The sequence below is a fragment of the Cheilinus undulatus genome, linkage group 11 (genome assembly GCF_018320785.1).
Source record: "Cheilinus undulatus linkage group 11, ASM1832078v1, whole genome shotgun sequence".
NCBI classification, from domain to species: domain Eukaryota; kingdom Metazoa; phylum Chordata; class Actinopteri; order Labriformes; family Labridae; genus Cheilinus; species Cheilinus undulatus.
The window spans coordinates 43146589-43159755 of NC_054875.1; positions in this window are offsets into that span (position 1 = coordinate 43146589).

Genomic DNA, 13167 nt, shown 5'->3' on the forward strand with positions numbered 1-13167 from the left:
GTATATTTGTTAAGCATTTTGTATTGTCTTAGGTTCAAAGTGTTCTGTTTTTACTCTAAAAAATCTGACTGGTTGAAAAATATCAGAAGCCTGGGTTGCAGTTTCTCGATGAGGAGGTTCGACCAGTTGAGAACCATTGATCTAGCTAATGATCACATTTCTGGAATGAATGAGATTGTACCATGTTGAATGAAGTGTGTGTGATGTCAGCTGTTAGGTTAGGCTGTTAGGCCGCCATAATGAAAATGCTGTCTAAAACTAATTGTAGATCAACTTAGTAATAAGACATAGAGGTGGACTGGGTTGGCCTTCTAACAAACAGCTACACTGATCCGGCTTGCAGTTGCATCAGCTAAGCCTCTACTAATGCATAAATCAATATCCTTAGTAAAACATAAACTGGCACAGTGAGTGCTAACATTACAAAGTTGATGGATTGACCAGACCCAGGTTTTAAAACAGACCTGACCAATCAGCGTCACTTGAGAAGAAAGAGCCGGCAGCTATGGGTGGGGTTTCGTTGTTCTGTGGGCCAGTATATACAATCACTATTGCTTGAACTATTTTCTCGGCTGTACAGTAGCAGTTTTACCAGATATGGATGGCATTTCTATACTAAAACAAGAGCAAAGAACCACACTGAAAGCCTTTCTTGGTGGAGAAGATGTTCTCCTACCTGCCAAGTGGCAAAATGGTTAAGGATGCAAAAATGGGTCAAAACAGGCAAAAAGGGATAAAACGTGGATAAAAGGGCAAAAATGTATGGAAAAATGAATCAAGTAAGGAAAAACATGGGATAAAATGTTAGAAAAAAGACTGAAAAGTGGTTTAAAGTGGCAAAATGGGTCGAAAAGGTGCAAAAATGGATGGAAAAATGGATCAAGTAAGGCAAAACATTGGATAAAATTATTAGGAAAAAAAAGTGGTTTATAGTGGCAAAAATGGGTTGAAAAAATGCAAAAATGGATGGAAAAATGGTGGAAAGTGGTTAAAAAGTTTTTAATAAGTGGGGTTAAAGAGGTGACATTGGTTCAAGTATGGCCAGGAAGGAGAAAAAATGGCAGGGAAATGGAGATAATTCTTTAAAAAGTGGCTAGAGTGGAATAAAAAGCAAGAAAAAAATTGGTAAACAGGCGTAAAGAGGCAAAAAAGGAGGGAAAATTGTGGAAAGTGGATAAAAAAAAGGGTCAAAATGGATGGAAGAATGGGACAAGAAGGCAAAATGGGGAAAATGTCAGAGAAAATGGTGAAAAGTGGCATAGAAGGGCCAAAAGGGCAAAAGAATTGGTTAAAGGACACAAAAATGGGCAAAGAAAGGCAAAAAGAGGCACCATGGGTGGGGAAATGGTGAAAAGTAGATAAAAGGGGCAAAAACTGGTGGAAAAATGGATTGAGTAAGGCAAAACTTGGGACAAAATATCAGAGAAAACAATGAAAAGTGGTTTAAAGTGGCAAAAATTGGTCAAAATGCAAAAAAAAGATGCAAAAGTGGGTGGCAAAAATGGTGGAGATTGGTTAAAAAGTGGATAAAATGGCATAAAATTGGAGACAATGGGTCAAGAAGAGCAAAGAGGGCAAAAATGGGAGGGAAAATTGTGAACACTAGTTAAAAAGTGGTGAAATTGAATTAAAAGTGGAAGGGGCAAAAAATGGACTGGAATATGGTGGGAAGTGGTTAAAAGTGGCTACAATGGGGTTAAAAGTGGAAAACTTGGAAAAATGGGCAGAAACAGTGATGAAAAGGGGTAAGAGGTAAGTAGTTTGAACATCAGGACCCAATAACAGCTTGACACACTTTTCAGGTCCAAAGTGAGGTAACTGTTCGCCAGGACGCTAGCATCAATGCTAATGATTCAACACACATGCATTGATATATCAATGCATTACATAACAATCTTATATCAGTAAATCCCAACTGGGCAGGGCCTATTCACTGGGTTTGTCAGGGGCCCAGACAGCTCTGTGGGTGGGCCTGGGTGGGTATACTATATGGAAACTCAAAAAGAAGTAGGTTTACTCCATATAGAGAATCCTGCACTACACCCCTGGCACTGCTGAGAAGAAACCATGTGCAATGTTATTTTGTTTTTTTTCTAGCATTGTTCAGCCCAGGTAAAAATGAACAGGTCTGACTGGTCAGGCTGTTTTGTTTTGCAGTCTCCAGTTATTAGCATTCCCTAGTTATGATCGAACAATAAGACAACAGCTTATTATATCTGAGAAGCAAGACCAGTGAATGTTGACTTAAAACCTCCTACATCCTTTTAACCTACATGAGTCACGCTCTGTCAAACCTGCGAAGAGCAGTGTGCAGGTCAGAATTTGCATACTTTGAATCCAGGAAAAAGAATAGTTTATAAAATGCCAGTTTTATCACTGAAAGTCTAGTTTGATTTCCTCAGTCTTAAAGACATCAGTTTTAAATGAAGGCTGATTAATAGGCAGATAAAAACATCCCGGCAGGTTTAAACAGCAAACTTAAATAAGGCGTGACATGTGAGTCACACTTAGCTTTGCTGGGTGAAGGAGCAAATACTGTAGATCTTACTCATCCCTCTCCCTGGTAGACAAGTGACAGTTATCTGGAAAAACGCAGTTGCAACACAGGCTGTCATTCGTACTGATGGACAGAGAGATGTCTGCCTGATATCACCATTGACGACTAATTTGCATATTTTAGAGACACCTTAGGGATAAAAGATGTAAAACATGATCTAAGGAACTTTATATTCCAGGTAAAAGAAGCCCTCAAATCTTCTTTTACCGTTTATGATGTAATTTCTTTGATAGATAGCGGCGAGTGAAGTCTCTGGAAGGATGTGTTTTAGATGGCAGCGTCTGAGACCCCCCATTCACCCACCATTAAGTGATGAGTCGCGGCCCCTGAAGGCATAACTCACACTGCTCCTTTGTTATCAATGAGGCACACGCCCTCTATAATAGGTATGATCGTTTTAAATTGTGCATTAAAGTAATTGCCGTGGCACTAAAGGAGAAAAAGTGAAGTATGGCTTGTAATGTATAAGACGTGTGCTTCATTGTCTGCTCTTTCTCCCAGAGGAGAGCGCTAAATTCACACGCAGTGTGACATTTTTTTTCCAACCAAATTTTAAGTATTAGTGAAGATATTATATTAGTTCAGATATCTAAAATTATGAGAAACCCTTTAAAATATACGGAGGCCCTAAGAGGACATGCATCCATACATTTGGTATACATGCATTTTCCCATTTGGAAGGTTTTGACCATCATCTCATTTTTACAGGATTCAGCTTCATTTTTTGTGGTTGACAACATGATTTAAATAGACCTCCATACATCAATATACTTTGATTGCATTTTAGTCATTTCCTGAAGGTCTTCCCCTACTTATCTTGTCATCTCAGGGTATTTTCCCATCATAATGAGTCCATTTCTGATATTTTTCAAGATCTCAAGGAGTTAATTCATTATCAGAGACAAAGTCAAGACAAAAAAAGTGAAAATGGAGTAAAATAAAATATATAGGTGCATGTCCACCTAGGGCCTAACCTTGCAAAGCAGCTGGATTCGCCTGTTTTCGTGTTTCTCACTGGCAAATCCATCTTGCAAAGCTCCCGTCTGAACTGTTTGGGCCCGGTTAGAAAGTGACAGGACCAATCAGCATCGAGGGGCAGTACTTGCAGGCGCGGTGGAGTCGTGATGTAAGCGAGGAGCGACAGGAGGCCTGTGCAATTATGGCGAAGACATTAGCGTGGATGCTGCTAAAGCGCCAGTTTAATCAGGACTTGACCACATTTCTTCGTTAAAAGAAGAACAAAGAACAGCAGTGAGTTGTTTTCTTTTCAAAAACAACAAAAGTCGTATACAGACATGTCTACATGTCTATGTTCATCCAATCACCCTGCAAGTTTTTTTTTCAAAGTATCTGCCCTTTCCCAAACGTCATCTGTGAGAGGTTTGAGATGGACGTCTATGGGTGTGTGTTTCACACATCCATCTGGCGTGCCAGGTTAGTTGATATTAGTATCATATGGACATTGTAGAGCCAGACGTGCTGCCTTGTTTTGTATGAGCTGCAGTCTACTTAAATCTTTTGTCACATTCGACCAGATTATTTGACAATAATCCAGCTGTGAGAGAACAAGAATATTCAGTATAAGATAAGGCCTTCACTCCGCCTCCGCCACTACAAAATGGCGTATTCACTATAGTGCACTATATAGTGAATAGGGACACAGCCAGAGTCTCAGATGACCGTTCAGAGTACCAAAGTATGTATTTCCATTTTTTTCATAAAAAATGGAAATGACACAAAAGGATTCATAACTGTTAATTTATAATGATGGAAAAAGTATATATTCCACATTCAACGTATTTCAAGTACGTTGCAGTTGATTTCTCAGGATTTTGGCTCGTTTGTCTCGTTTTCTCAGGATATCCATGCAGTTTTTTTGTGCCTTGACAAGTAATTCTTTTGTCTGTTTTTAGGATCTCAAGGTATCAACTTATCACAGAAAAATATTGTTTTTCTCAACATAGTGGCACATATAGGTAAATATTTCTAGAAATAATTTGTCATCCCCAAACAATGGTGTAAAAATGTATGGATGCCTGTCTGCAGTGGGCTTCCATCATCATACAAAAAACAACTGTGTTAGCCACACTGACTCTCAGGACATTTTGAATACATCTCTGTTGACATCACTGTTTTTAACCTGCAACATGGGCTTTCCTTAACCTGATATGCCAGATTGATTTGTTTCACAGATCCATCTGGAAAAACTTCAATCAAAGCGTTTGGGAAAGGGCCGAGGCTTTGAAAAAAACTTGGAGGGTGATTGGATGAACGTTCTGTCTGTCACATCTCTACAGGCCAATCAGAGAAACAAAACACGTGATGTCGTCGCCACTACCGAGGCATAAACTTCATAGAGAACTATATAACGTGAACCATGGCGACTTTTGTCGCTTTTGAAAACAACTCACTGCTGTTCTTTGTTCTTCTTTTAATGAAGAAATGTCTTCAAGTTCTGATAAAACTGGCGCTTTAGCAGCATCCACGCTAATGTCTTCCGCCGTAACAGCACTGGCCTCTTGTTGCTGCTTGCTTATATCACGACTCCGCCACACCTGAAAGTACTGCCCCTTGTTGCTGATTGGTCCTGTCACTTTCTAACCGGGCCAAAATGGTTCAGACGGGAGCTTTGCAAGATGGATTCGCCAGTAAGAAACATGGAAACGGGCATATCCATCTGCTTTGCAAGGATAGGTTTTCCCTTCATAGCAAGTTAATTTACGTCTTTATTTCCCCAAGATCTTAAGGAATCAAACCAATTTCACAAAATTCAGTGATTTTTTATTATTACAATGACACAATTAGGTTGAGTTCTTTAGAAAACTACTGTTAAGTGTCTCTGTTTGACCCGGAGGAACATAAACAGTGCAAACAAAGAGAGCAGCTCCCTGTCCCTGCATGTTTAAAGCTCCAGTTGTGTCAGACGTATAAGCCGGCTCTGAAAGAAAAGACTTGTCGGTGTGTATACAAAGTCATCAAATATCATGAGGCTTGTCATTTTGTCAGCACAGACAAATGAACTCCATGGCCCATAAAAAAGACAGAGTTATAGGTATGTAAAAACTGTAAGCAGCACAAGATGTGCCTGAGCAGCGTGCTGCAGCAGTTCATCCCAGGACAATGCCTGTGATTGTGTGAATGCTCCGAGCTCAGAGGGGGTGGAACAAGGGCACAGTGGGCAGGGAGGCCTGACAGGAGGCCTGCTGTCAGCATTAATGTGCATCACAGCCGCTGTTAGCTGGCTGCTAACAGGTCTGCTCTGTGGGGAAACATGAGGGTGAACAAAAATCTGCAGGGACCAGCGAGAAGAAGCAGCGATCACTAATGTTCTGGTCTGATAAGGGATCGATATCAGTGATCTCTGCAGTTTAAACCTGAGGTGAATCAGCAGGTCCTGCAGGCTCTGTGTCTGTGTTTGTGTTTGTGAGGGAGGTATTCTGATGCAGATGCTCTCCAGTGATATTTAGGCTCTGCTTGGGGGGAATGTTACATCCTGCTGGAGGAACAAAAGGCCTCTGCAGAGGGACACTTCAGATCCTGTGAATGTCTTTAAGGCTTTTTGGTGTCATCTGAAATCCTGAAATGCTACTCTTACTTCTTAAAGCATTACTTTAATAATATAATCAACCTCAGCTGAAGATAATCGTCAGATGTGATTTATACATAGGATTCAATTTCAGTTTATATCTAATGTTTATGTTGCCTGTAAAGTAAATAAGGGCTAAACAATACTGAAAAGAGCTGCCATTGTCATATCTTTTCTCAGTGCTTTATAAAACTGCAGGAGGGTATGCCACACAAATGCAGTCAGTTTAGGCTTACAACAACAATACGCAACTTTCCTTGTAGTAGTAGCTGAAGGTCAATCTAACTGTACAATAGCTTTTAACAAGGAGAATGTCATCTATCCTATTATTGTTCGCCTGCTTTTAGCACTGTGCAACTTTTGCAGCATGCTGTAAATCTAAAATATGCGAATAGCTCTACAGCTCTAGTTCGTACAGCAGCCTAGCTCAGAAGAAGCCATTTAGCCAGTCTCAGCACTGTTTGATAAAATGACTGAGGCTAAGGCCTTGTCCACACGGAGACGAAAACAACATATTTCCGTTTCGTTTTGAAAAAGTTTTCCGTAAACATGGGATCTTTTCAGGATATGTCCGCGCATGGAACTCCATAGAGAACTAGATAACTCGAACCATGGCGTCTGTAGACATGTCAGTACACGACTTTTGTCGTTTTTGAAAAGAAAACAACTCACTGCTGTTCTTTTTTCTTCTTTAAACAAATAAATGTCGTCAAGTTCTGATAAAACTGACACTTTAGTAGCATCCACGCTAATGTCTTCCACCATATCTGCTGTTTGCCTACATCATGACTCCGCCTCGCCCGAAAACACTGCCCCTCATCGTTGATTGGGCCCGGTTAGAAAGTGACAGGACCAAACGGTTCAGACAGGAGTTTTACAAGATGGATTTACCAGTGACAAACAAGGAAATGAGCGTATCCATCTGCTTTACAAGGTTAGACGGGCCTAAGAGATGAAAGTAGATGGAGATGGATGGAACTAAGGAAAAGTGACCAAGCGATAAATTCAACTAGAGTAAATACTGGTAGGCTTTTACATTACATTATTAACAAGAGCTCCCTGAAACAGAAGGCTGCTGGTCTGATGCTGAGCTGGCTGTATTGATGTTAGATGATTGCAAACGTACCTTTGTTTCAGACTGGTTGCGTGTAGGTTGCGTAACGGCCATGTGGCTGCTTGATTTTAGTGTGCATGTTAACAAGTCAGGTCTCTCAGACTGCCTATAGAAGTGTCATATCCCTCAACCAAAATTATATATATATATATATATATATATATATATATATATTCTGTACATAGGGTGCCAAATTTACTTTGTTTTAGCAGATATGCAGATAAAACAGATAAAATATTCACAGTATGGTTACACTTTCATTTTGTGTTTTCAAAGTTAAAGCCTGTTTTGACAATTATATGGAGAAACTCGCCTCATCTGTACAGAATGCTTTTATTTTTAATTTTTCCAGGCTCAGTTAAACAATGGACCGAGTCACTTGTAGGGAGATTAAATGACAACAGAGCACACATGCACCTGGAATAAAGCTGCTATACAGTTAACCAACCCTGGTCTGAAATGAGTGTTGCATCTCTGCCCACCTTGCAGGATTAAAATACATGTTTGTGTTAATGTGAAAGCAACAAGTGATTAAAGTTACACATCTTCACCAAAATTCCAGCATATCAGTGTTTTCTATGTGCATTTGACTCATACAGTAGTAGTTTGATTATGTTATGCCTACACCTATTTTTGTCTTAGACCTGTGAGATAGAAACATGACGTGCAATAACACTGTTTATTATTTTTGGTTAGCTGATAGTTTGAACTTCATCTGACTGCAGTGAAATGGTGTGAGGGCACAAAGTCATACTGAGCATAGTGCAGTTTGTATATGAGGCAGTATAGCCCCTCAACAGCAGGAGGCAGTATCACAAAGAAAGATGCTGATTTGTGGAAGTAATCAGGCCAGACTTTGATCACATATATAACATTTGAAGCTAATCAGATGTTTCATATCAGAATTAGGCCAACTTCCTGTAAAACTGGCGATACATCAAAATGCTCGCCATCACCAGTGAGCTGTCATTTTATAAGACATGTCAGAGTTTCTGACTTGTATTGAGGACTTAAGTTGAAAAATATGATTTTGATAAGCTCAACTTAGTAATAGCCCCCATTGTGTCACTTCCTGTTGCTAACAGGAAGTGGCAGCAATTAAGGTAGGTACTCAGGCCCTAATTTTTTGAGACCCTGTTCTAATCTTTTAGGAACATGTAGACATCACGTTCAAGATTCAACATCTGACATGCTGTTTTAGTGTTTCTTATATCAAATGTGGGGTTGCAATGCAAATTTCCTCTTTATTTACATACATTTTACACAATGACCCAATTTTTTTAGGAATGGATTTGTTTTTAAAGAATCCTCGACAATTGTTCCTGGCATAACTGTACTTGGAATATTACTCAGCAAAGACAGCATGAAAAAGTGGACATATTTTCCATGCATTCTTTATCTACAGTTTCTCTTGGTCCTTTATTGTTGAATTTTCTCATTAATAGCAGCTAGAATTACAGCTAGCATTTTCTCTGAGTAATAAATCCTCTGAGATAACATGGTAATTTATTGTGTAGTCATTTTTGGTCTCTGAGGAATAAATCTAGAAGTCAAAAAAGGTTATACAGAGCAGATATCACTGGCAGTAAAACATAGATGGACCCGTTTTCCTCTAAAATATTTCAGACTTTTGCAGAATCCGGAGAGTAAATTCTCTCTCAGACTGATAAAATGTCTGCGATGATCAACGACACAACAGCTGTTTGCAGTGAATAAACATAAGCGTCTTGGGGTGAGAGAGGAGATTATATATTATCGGAGAGTCTCAGGAGCGACTGTGGGATTATGAAAGGAGGCAGGCTGTGAATCTGCAGGAGAACAATGAAGTCAGCTGCTCCTGACACGTCAGGACAAAAAGAAGCCTTTCCCCATCCGCCCAGCCTCTTCCTATCAGGCTGTCTGTCTCCTGCATACATTATCATTCATTCGGGAATTTGTTTCTAATAGATTTGTCTTTAATTAGAACTCAATATCTGCATGTTTTCTTAAGAAACAGTCTAAGACAAAGAGGAGGACGCTGGATTCTAGAGGAGGAACCACATTAGCATAAGTCAAACAATAGCACAAAGTTAATTAAATCAGCTGACTGTGAACAGTGTTTGCACACTTGTTGCTGTCATTGACAAAAGATGACGATTGAATAACGGCAGAAAAACAAAGACTTGTTTTAAACACCTAACATTGTGTCGGTGTATTTTAACTGAGTATTTTCATTTCAGTTAAAAAATTGAGTTACTTTAGTCTTATTGCTCCTGTTCCTTCATTTATTTCTTTGACAGTTTTGATAAACTGCTTTTGACATTTGCCTGTTTTATTACTTTAATTCTCTTTTGCTTTATTTTCAATGGCTTTCTGTATTTGCATTACATTCTCTCTCTTTTAATTAGAATTTTATCAAGGGTTTTTTTAAATGTTTTTCACTTTATCATTCCCACATCTGCTCCATCTGTTCAAAGACTCTGGAAACAAATTTTTAAAAAACTTGCTATATAAATAAAACAAATGTCATTGTTATTATTATCATTATCATCATCATCAGCACCGCTAAATCATTTTTGGTAAATTCTACTTAGAATACTTAGTGTAATCTTTTCATTTTTTTACTGCTTTGCAGATTGAAATTGTGCAAACGTGATCAATTTCTAAAATATAACTGTGATATTGTTCAATGTAGGGATTGTGAGACAACTTTTTTTTTCCAATTCTGAGAAAAGAAAAGTCAGACTTCTAAGAAAAAAGTCATAAATCTGACTTTAATCACAAAATTCTGACTTGGAACAACAAATTGTGTCTAAAAATGTTTATTTCCTTGGCCGTAATCAACTTAGGGCCAAAGACTGCCATAGAAATATTAGACTTATTCTGATTTTAATTGCAGAATTCTCACTTTTTTCCAAGAACTCTGACTTTTTCTTCTCTGTATTGAAAAAAAAAGTCTCAATTTATTTTTTCAGTTGCCCTAACCCTCCTCCGTATATTATACAATCTGAGTATGTACAAAAAATAAAAATGCATCAAAATCAATGTTTCTGTCAATCTTTGACACGCCCAGGCTCTGCTAATCCCACCCCCCAAAAATATTAATTTTGCATACATGGGATGGAAAATAATTCCCTATTCATATTTCTTGTTTTGATAAAAATCAAGTTCTAATCACAAAAACTGGCATCTAAGGGGTTAAATTTTTGAAACTATGTATATTTGCTTTGTACAGTGAGAACTAAAGTTACTGATAGTTTCATTCAAAAAGATTCTATGGCAGTCTTTACTGGGGGGTATTTCTTACCCTTAGACATACAGGTACCACACTTTTTAAGGGTTAAAATACAGAAACTTGAAGCACAGCTTTTTCAAAACATTGTTACAGATTCTACAGTGGCAGGCTGGATCCTTTTTTTTGCAACAAGGAACGCTGGTGAGAATCATTCTGAAAATGAGATTAGTTACTGAAACTGAGTCGCTTATATCACTATGATTATTAAAATCAGTCATTTTACTTTTACTTCAGCTTATTTGGGGGGAAGTATTTAACTACATTTAATATTGCAATCGCAACTGAGTAATAAAAAGATAAGCCCTGGAAAGGCAGAAAAAGGAGGCCAACGCTGTCCGTTAAACACGAGAATTTGGCCGTTGTTTGGCCAACGTGACCACATGAGGGCCTGTAGCACATAATGAAAGTAGTCCTTATTAAATCGTACATTTTTTGAGCATTGCACTTGATTATTAACATGCTTTTAAATGAGTAAAATGGAGATTCATGTTCTCTTGTTGGTTTTACGAGCACATGAGAGAAAGACCATGTTTAAATTTCAAAAAGCAGCTACCCAGTACTTTCACTAAACTTTTAATGCATTACTTTTTAATCTCACTTTATAAAATTATTAGACCAGTAATTTTACTTTTTTGTACTTATATTTAATGTGCAATGTTCCTGAACTCTGTCCAGCCGTAGCAAAGTTGAAGAATGAGGCTGATGCTGAAGTGAAAATGCTGCAGTTCCTGGAGTGTCCACTTGAGGCTGACTTCAGAAGCACCAAAAGTCACATAGAAGCTCTATGTTAAAATAACCATTTCTGCAGCTGAAATAAACCGTTTTACAGCCTGGTTCAAAAATAATATTGGTGGAATATATTATGCCCTTGAGCACACGCTGAACGGGGATGAATTTATTTACTAAACTAATCAATTTCCTTTCAAATAAGTACTTATTCATAGATAATTAGAGGCATAGCTAATATACCTACAAGCCTTACACACCAGATAGACCATTTCATATTTCCATTGCATGGATAAATTTCACATTCATCTGGGATTGGATGGATGTTCTAGCCGTCACATTAATTACAGGCAAATCAGAGCGACAAGACAAAAAAAAGGTAGTAGATGTGTGCGGTTCCTGAGCTAGCCTGGCTAGTGCTACCATAGTGTTTGAACAGGGAAGCACATTGGTGGCTTTAATTCATACTGAAACCTATAAAGGAACTTGAAAAAACATCTCTTCTAGAAAATTCTTTCAAATTTGGCATTTTGCTCTTGTTTTAACAAAGAAATGTGGTCAAAGTCTGATTGGACTGCCACTTTTCTACAGCTACATTCAAGCTAATAGCTACTGTGGTGGTAGCTATTGTATACACCAGCTTACTGTCATCTAAACCCGACCTGTAATGACCACTAACTCCTGACTTAGCAGGTCAGCAGGTCAACTCGGAGTGTGATTGGATGAACGTTCTGTCAGTCACATCTCTACAGGCCAATGAGAGCAACAAACATGACATAGCAGCTATCAAGCTGTGCGTGTGCAGCCACAGAGGAATAACGCGAAACATGGCAACTATAGACACGTTAGTACTCGACTTTTGTCGTTTTTGAAAAGAAAACAACTCACTGCTGTTCTTTGTTCTTCTTTTAACAAAGAATTTGTCTTCAAGTTCGTCAAACGGTTCAGGTGGGAGCTTAACAAGATGGATTCACCAATAAAAAAAACAAAGAAATGAGCGTATCCATCTGCTTTGCAAGGTTAGCTGCTTCGAGGACAACAACCTCTGCACACGGGGGCAAAGACAAAAACACTGAGCATCAATGTTGAGCTTTTGAGAATTTTTACCCTGTCTTTTTCTTTCAAATCCATCCAAGGTCCAAACTGGTGGATCCTGAGGCTGGATAAATAAAGAACTATTGTTTTAAGTTATCAAAAAGCATATAAACGTGTGCCTCATCTCCACCATCTGTAACATAGAAATGCATTTACATGCTGAAGCTTCAGTTGCAAATATGGTCAATAAAAATGTGTTCTTTCTCCTATATTCTTATTTCTGCACTATTTGACCTTATTCAACCCCTGCTCACAAATCTTTGTTGCAAAAGAGAATTTTGCAGAAAGCTTGTGTTGCTTCTACTTCAGCATGAATATTTCTCCCACTCCTGCACATAGACTGTTTTATTTTCTATGACAGGCAGCAACATCTCTGTGTAATCCCATCATCCTGCAGGCATCACACTGCTCCTGCAGATTGATCGCCTTTCACAGAGCCTTTTGTGGACGCAGAACAAAAGGAAATGAGCGGGAGGCCTCGATGTGTCACATGTGGTGCCTTTGATTAACATACTAGACCTGTTTGTGTAACAGGATCTCAGGGTGAAGGAAGAATGCCAAAATCAGATTCAGACTATAACAGGGGGAACAAAAATGTTTCAATTTAGGGGTAGCATATAAAAGTGATTGAGTCCGAGTAATTCAAAAACACAGACAGCATGTCTTACTTTGCTTTGTATGCACATGGATCATGTAACCAGTTTAAATGATGTGAAAAGAATAGCCTTAATATAAGCAGAAGCATATTAGAACCTTGCATCCACAAAATAATCTAACAATGTATTTGGTTGGTATGCTTGCAAAACCTGCAGATC